Here is a 6,727-nt window from a genome sequence, read left to right on the forward strand (position 1 = left end):
AACACTACCTGAGAGGAAGAGACTGGAGGAGAGAGAGACAACACTACCTGAGAGGAGGAGACTGGAGGAGAGAGAGAGAGACAACACTACCTGAGAGGAGGAGACTGGAGGAGAGAGAGAGACAACACTACCTGAGAGGAGGAGACTGGAGGAGAGAGAGAGACAACACTACCTGAGAGAGGAGACTGGAGGAGAGAGAGAGACAACACTACCTGAGAGGACACTGGAGGAGAGAGAGAGACAACACTACCTGAGAGGAAGAGACTGGAGGAGAGAGAGAGAGACAACACTACCTGAGAGGAAGAGACTGGAGGAGAGAGACAGACAACACTACCTGAGAGGAAGAGACAGGAGGAGAGAGAGAGAGAGACAACACTACCTGAGAGGAGGAGACTGGAGGAGAGAGAGAGAGAGACAACACTACCTGAGAGGAGGAGACTGGAGGAGAGAGAGACAACACTATCTGAGAGGAAGAGACTGGAGGAGAGAGAGAGACAACACTACCTGAGAGGAGGAGACTGGAGGAGAGAGAGAGAGAGAGACAACACTACCTGAGAGGAGGAGACTGGAGGAGAGAGAGAGACAACACTACCTGAGAGGAGGAGACTGGAGGAGAGAGAGAGACAACACTACCTGAGAGGAGGAGACTGGAGGAGAGAGAGAGAGAGACAACACTACCTGAGAGGAGGAGACTGGAGGAGAGAGAGAGAGAGACAACACTACCTGAGAGGAAGAGACTGGAGGAGAGAGAGAGACAACACTACCTGAGAGGAAGAGACTGGAGGAGAGAGACAGACAACACTACCTGAGAGGAAGAGACTGGAGGAGAGAGAGAGAGAGAGAGAGACAACACTACCTGAGAGGAGGAGACTGGAGGAGAGAGAGAGAGAGACAACACTACATGAGAGGAGGAGACTGGAGGAGAGAGAGAGAGAGAGAGAACACTACCTGAGAGGAAGAGACTGGAGGAGAGAGAGAGACAACACTACCTGAGAGGAAGAGAAAGAGAGACAACACTACCTGAGAGGAAGAGACTGGAGGAGAGAGAGACAACACTACCTGAGAGGAAGAGACTGGAGGAGAGAGAGAGAGAGACAACACTACCTGAGAGGAGGAGACTGGAGGAGAGAGACAACACTACCTGAGAGGAAGAGACTGGAGGGGAGAGAGAGAGACAACACTACCTGAGAGGAAGAGACTGGAGGAGAGAGACAACACTACCTGAGAGGAAGAGACTGGAGGGGAGAGAGAGAGACAACACTACCTGAGAGGAAGAGACTGGAGGAGAGAGAGAGAGACAACACTACCTGAGAGGAGGAGACTGGAGGAGAGAGAGAGACAACACTACCTGAGAGGAAGAGACTGGAGGAGAGAGAGAGAGAGACAACACTACCTGAGAGGAAGAGACTGGAGGAGAGAGAGAGAGACAACACTACCTGAGAGGAAGAGACTGGAGGAGAGAGACAACACTACCTGAGAGGAGGAGACTGGAGGAGAGAGAGAGACAACACTACCTGAGAGGAAGAGACTGGAGGAGAGAGAGAGACAACACTACCTGAGAGGAGGAGACTGGAGGAGAGAGAGAGAGACAACACTACCTGAGAGGAAGTGACTGGAGGAGAGAGAGAGAGACAACACTACCTGAGAGGAGGAGACTGGAGGAGAGAGAGAGACAACACTACCTGAGAGGAGGAGACTGGAGGAGAGAGAGAGAGACAACACTACCTGAGAGGAGGAGACTGGAGGAGAGAGAGAGACAACACTACCTGAGAGGAGGAGACTGGAGGAGAGAGAGAGACAACACTACCTGAGAGAGGAGACTGGAGGAGAGAGAGAGACAACACTACCTGAGAGGACACTGGAGGAGAGAGAGAGACAACACTACCTGAGAGGAAGAGACTGGAGGAGAGAGAGAGAGACAACACTACCTGAGAGGAAGAGACTGGACGAGAGAGACAGACAACACTACCTGAGAGGAAGAGACAGGAGGAGAGAGAGAGAGAGACAACACTACCTGAGAGGAGGAGACTGGAGGAGAGAGAGAGAGAGACAACACTACCTGAGAGGAGGAGACTGGAGGAGAGAGAGACAACACTATCTGAGAGGAAGAGACTGGAGGAGAGAGAGAGACAACACTACCTGAGAGGAGGAGACTGGAGGAGAGAGAGAGAGAGAGACAACACTACCTGAGAGGAGGAGACTGGAGGAGAGAGAGAGACAACACTACCTGAGAGGAGGAGACTAGAGGAGAGAGAGAGACAACACTACCTGAGAGGAGGAGACTGGAGGAGAGAGAGAGAGAGACAACACTACCTGAGAGGAGGAGACTGGAGGAGAGAGAGAGAGAGACAACACTACCTGAGAGGAAGAGACTGGAGGAGAGAGAGAGAGAGAGACAACACTACCTGAGAGGAAGAGACTGGAGGAGAGAGACAGACAACACTACCTGAGAGGAAGAGACTGGAGGAGAGAGAGAGAGAGAGACAACACTACCTGAGAGGAGGAGACTGGAGGAGAGAGAGAGAGAGACAACACTACCTGAGAGGAGGAGACTGGAGGAGAGAGAGAGAGAGAGAACACTACCTGAGAGGAAGAGACTGGAGGAGAGAGAGAGACAACACTACCTGAGAGGAAGAGAAAGAGAGACAACACTACCTGAGAGGAAGAGACTGGAGGAGAGAGAGACAACACTACCTGAGAGGAAGAGACTGGAGAAGAGAGAGAGAGAGACAACACTACCTGAGAGGAGGAGACTGGAGGAGAGAGACAACACTACCTGAGAGGAAGAGACTGGAGGGGAGAGAGAGAGACAACACTACCTGAGAGGAAGAGACTGGAGGAGAGAGACAACACTACCTGAGAGGAAGAGACTGGAGGGGAGAGAGAGAGACAACACTACCTGAGAGGAAGAGACTGGAGGAGAGAGAGAGAGACAACACTACCTGAGAGGAGGAGACTGGAGGAGAGAGAGAGACAACACTACCTGAGAGGAAGAGACTGGAGGGGAGAGAGAGAGACAACACTACCTGAGAGGAAGAGACTGGAGGAGAGAGAGAGAGACAACACTACCTGAGAGGAAGAGACTGGAGGAGAGAGAGAGAGAGACAACACTACCTGAGAGGAAGAGACTGGAGGAGAGAGAGAGAGACAACACTACCTGAGAGGAAGAGACTGGAGGAGAGAGACAACACTACCTGAGAGGAGGAGACTGGAGGAGAGAGAGAGACAACACTACCTGAGAGGAAGAGACTGGAGGAGAGAGAGAGACAACACTACCTGAGAGGAGGAGACTGGAGGAGAGAGAGAGAGACAACACTACCTGAGAGGAAGTGACTGGAGGAGAGAGAGAGAGACAACACTACCTGAGAGGAAGAGACAAGAGGAGAGAGAGAGAGACAACACTACCTGAGAGGAAGAGACTAGAGGAGAGAGAGAGAGACAACACTACCTGAGAGGAAGAGACTGGAGGAGAGAGAGAGAGAGACAACACTACCGGAGAGGAAGAGACTGGAGGAGAGAGAGAGACAACACTACCTGAGAGGAGGAGACTGGAGGAGAGAGAGAGAGAGACAACACTACCGGAGAGGAAGAGACTGGAGGAGAGAGAGAGACAACACTACCTGAGAGGAAGAGACTCGAGGAGAGAAAGAGACAACACTACCTGAGAGGAAGAGACTGGAGGAGAGAGACAACACTTCCTGAGACGAAGAGACTGGAGGAGAGAGAGAGACAACACTACCTGAGAGGAAGAGACTGGAAGAGAGAGAGAGAGACAACACTACCTGAGAGGAAGAGACTGGAGGAGAGAGAGAGAGAGACAACACTACCTGAGAGGAAGAGACTGGAGGAGAGAGAGACAACACTTCATGATAGGAAGAGACTGGAAGAGAGAGAGAGAGACAACACTACCTGAGAGGAAGAGACTGGAGGAGAGAGAGAGAGAGACAACACTACCTGAGAGGAAGAGACTGGAGGAGATAGACAACACTTCCTGAGACGAAGAGACTGGAGGAGAGAGAGAGAGAGAGACAACACTACCTGAGAGGAGGAGACTGGAGGAGAGAGAGAGAGAGACAACACTACCTGAGAGGAGGAGACTGGAGGAGAGAGAGAGAGAGACAACACTACCTGAGAGGAGGAGACTGGAGGAGAGAGAGAGAGAGAGACAACACTACCTGAGAGGAAGAGACTGGAGGAGAGAGAGAGACAACATTACCTGAGAGGAAGAGACTGGAGGAGAGAGAGAGAGAGACAACACTACCTGAGAGGAAGAGACTGGAGGAGAGAGAGAGAGACAACACTACCTGAGAGGAGGAGACTGGAGAAGAGAGAGACAACACTACCGGAGAGGAAGAGACTGGAGGAGAGAGAGAGAGAGAGAGAGAGAGAGAGAGAGAGAGAGAGAGAGAGAGAGAGAGAGAGAGACAACACTACCTGAGAGGAAGAGACTGGAGGAGAGAGAGACAACACTACCTGAGAGGAGGAGACTGGAGGAGAGACAGAGAGACAACACTACCTGAGAGGAAGAGACTGGAGGAGAGAGAGAGAGACAACACTACCTGGGAGGAAGAGACTAGAGGAGAGAGAGAGAGAGACAACACTCCCTGAGAGGAAGAGACTAGAGGAGAGAGAGAGAGACAACACTACCTGCGAGGAAGAGACTGGAGGAGAGAGAGAGACAACACTACCTGAGAGGAAGAGACTGGAGAAGAGATAGACAACACTACCTGAGAGGAAGAGACTGGAGAAGAGAGACAACACTACCTGAGAGGAAGAGACTGGAGGAGAGAGACAACACTACCTGAGAGGAAGAGACTGGAGGGGAGAGAGAGAGAGACAACTCTACCTGAGCGGAAGAGACTGGAGGAATGAGAGAGAGACAACACTACCTGAGAGGAAGAGACTGGAGGAGAGAGAGAGAGACAACACTACCTGAGAGGAAGAGACTGGAGGAGAGAGAGAGACAACACTACCTGAGAGGAGGAGACTGGAGGAGAGAGACAACACTACCTGAGAGGAGGAGACTGGAGGAGAGAGAGAGGCAACACTACTGGAGAGGAAGAGACTGGAGGAGAGAGACAACACTACCTGAGAGGAAGAGACTGGAGGAGAGAGAGAGAGAGACAACACTACCTGAGAGGAAGAGACTGGAGGAGAGAGAGAGAGAGACAACACTACCGGAGAGGAAGAGACTGGAGGAGAGAGAGAGACAACACTACCTGAGAGGAGGAGACTGGAGGAGAGAGAGAGAGAGACAACACTACCTGAGAGGAAGAGACTGGAGGAGAGAGACAACACTTCCTGAGACGAAGAGACTGGAGGAGAGAGAGAGACAACACTACCTGAGAGGAAGAGACTGGAAGAGAGAGAGAGAGACAACACTACCTGAGAGGAAGAGACTGGAGGAGAGAGAGAGAGAGACAACACTACCTGAGAGGAAGAGACTGGAGGAGAGAGAGACAACACTTCATGATAGGAAGAGACTGGAAGAGAGAGAGAGAGACAACACTACCTGAGAGGAAGAGACTGGAGGAGAGAGAGAGAGAGACAACACTACCTGAGAGGAAGAGACTGGAGGAGATAGACAACACTTCCTGAGACGAAGAGACTGGAGGAGAGAGAGAGAGAGAGACAACACTACCTGAGAGGAGGAGACTGGAGGAGAGAGAGAGAGAGACAACACTACCTGAGAGGAGGAGACTGGAGGAGAGAGAGAGAGAGACAACACTACCTGAGAGGAGGAGACTGGAGGAGAGAGAGAGAGAGAGACAACACTACCTGAGAGGAAGAGACTGGAGGAGAGAGAGAGACAACACTACCTGAGAGGAAGAGACTGGAGGAGAGAGAGAGAGAGACAACACTACCTGAGAGGAAGAGACTGGAGGAGAGAGAGAGAGACAACACTACCTGAGAGGAGGAGACTGGAGAAGAGAGAGACAACACTACCGGAGAGGAAGAGACTGGAGGAGAGAGAGAGAGAGAGAGAGAGAGAGAGAGAGAGAGAGAGAGACAACACTACCTGAGAGGAAGAGACTGGAGGAGAGAGAGACAACACTACCTGAGAGGAGGAGACTGGAGGAGAGACAGAGAGACAACACTACCTGAGAGGAAGAGACTAGAGGAGAGAGAGAGAGACAACACTACCTGGGAGGAAGAGACTAGAGGAGAGAGAGAGAGAGACAACACTCCCTGAGAGGAAGAGACTAGAGGAGAGAGAGAGAGACAACACTACCTGCGAGGAAGAGACTGGAGGAGAGAGAGAGACAACACTACCTGAGAGGAAGAGACTGGAGAAGAGATAGACAACACTACCTGAGAGGAAGAGACTGGAGAAGAGAGACAACACTACCTGAGAGGAAGAGACTGGAGGAGAGAGACAACACTACCTGAGAGGAAGAGACTGGAGGGGAGAGAGAGAGAGACAACTCTACCTGAGCGGAAGAGACTGGAGGAATGAGAGAGAGACAACACTACCTGAGAGGAAGAGACTGGAGGAGAGAGAGAGAGACAACACTACCTGAGAGGAAGAGACTGGAGGAGAGAGAGAGACAACACTACCTGAGAGGAGGAGACTGGAGGAGAGAGACAACACTACCTGAGAGGAGGAGACTGGAGGAGAGAGAGAGGCAACACTACTGGAGAGGAAGAGACTGGAGGAGAGAGACAACACTACCTGAGAGGAAGAGACTGGAGGAGAGAGAGAGAGAGACAACACTACCTGAGAGGA

General features: G+C 51.7%; 1 protein-coding gene and 1 long non-coding RNA gene across 7 annotated transcripts in view; both read right to left on the bottom strand.

The window, feature by feature from the left end:
• LOC311126545 (coiled-coil domain-containing protein 171-like) overlaps positions 1-6,727 on the bottom strand; it is a gene marked incomplete at its 5' end in the record, with an annotated part of 29,994 nt that overhangs the window by 20,043 nt on the left and 3,224 nt on the right. The gene's annotated exons all lie outside the window — the stretch shown is intronic.
• On the bottom strand, positions 554-4,381 carry LOC311126546. Of its 6 annotated transcripts, none has more exons than XR_014613007.1 (3): positions 2,943-4,381; positions 2,584-2,856; positions 554-2,227 (listed from the first exon to the last, which is right to left on the bottom strand). It is a non-coding gene; the product is annotated as an uncharacterized lncRNA (long non-coding RNA). The 6 variants fall into 6 exon arrangements; XR_014613008.1 differs by having other exon boundaries at positions 554-1,807; positions 1,886-2,227; positions 2,584-4,381; XR_014613009.1 differs by having other exon boundaries at positions 554-1,221; positions 1,308-2,227; positions 2,584-4,381.

This window comes from Coregonus lavaretus (genome assembly GCF_964263955.1).
Source record: "Coregonus lavaretus genome assembly, contig: HAP1_SCAFFOLD_4120, whole genome shotgun sequence".
NCBI lineage: Eukaryota > Metazoa > Chordata > Actinopteri > Salmoniformes > Salmonidae > Coregonus > Coregonus lavaretus.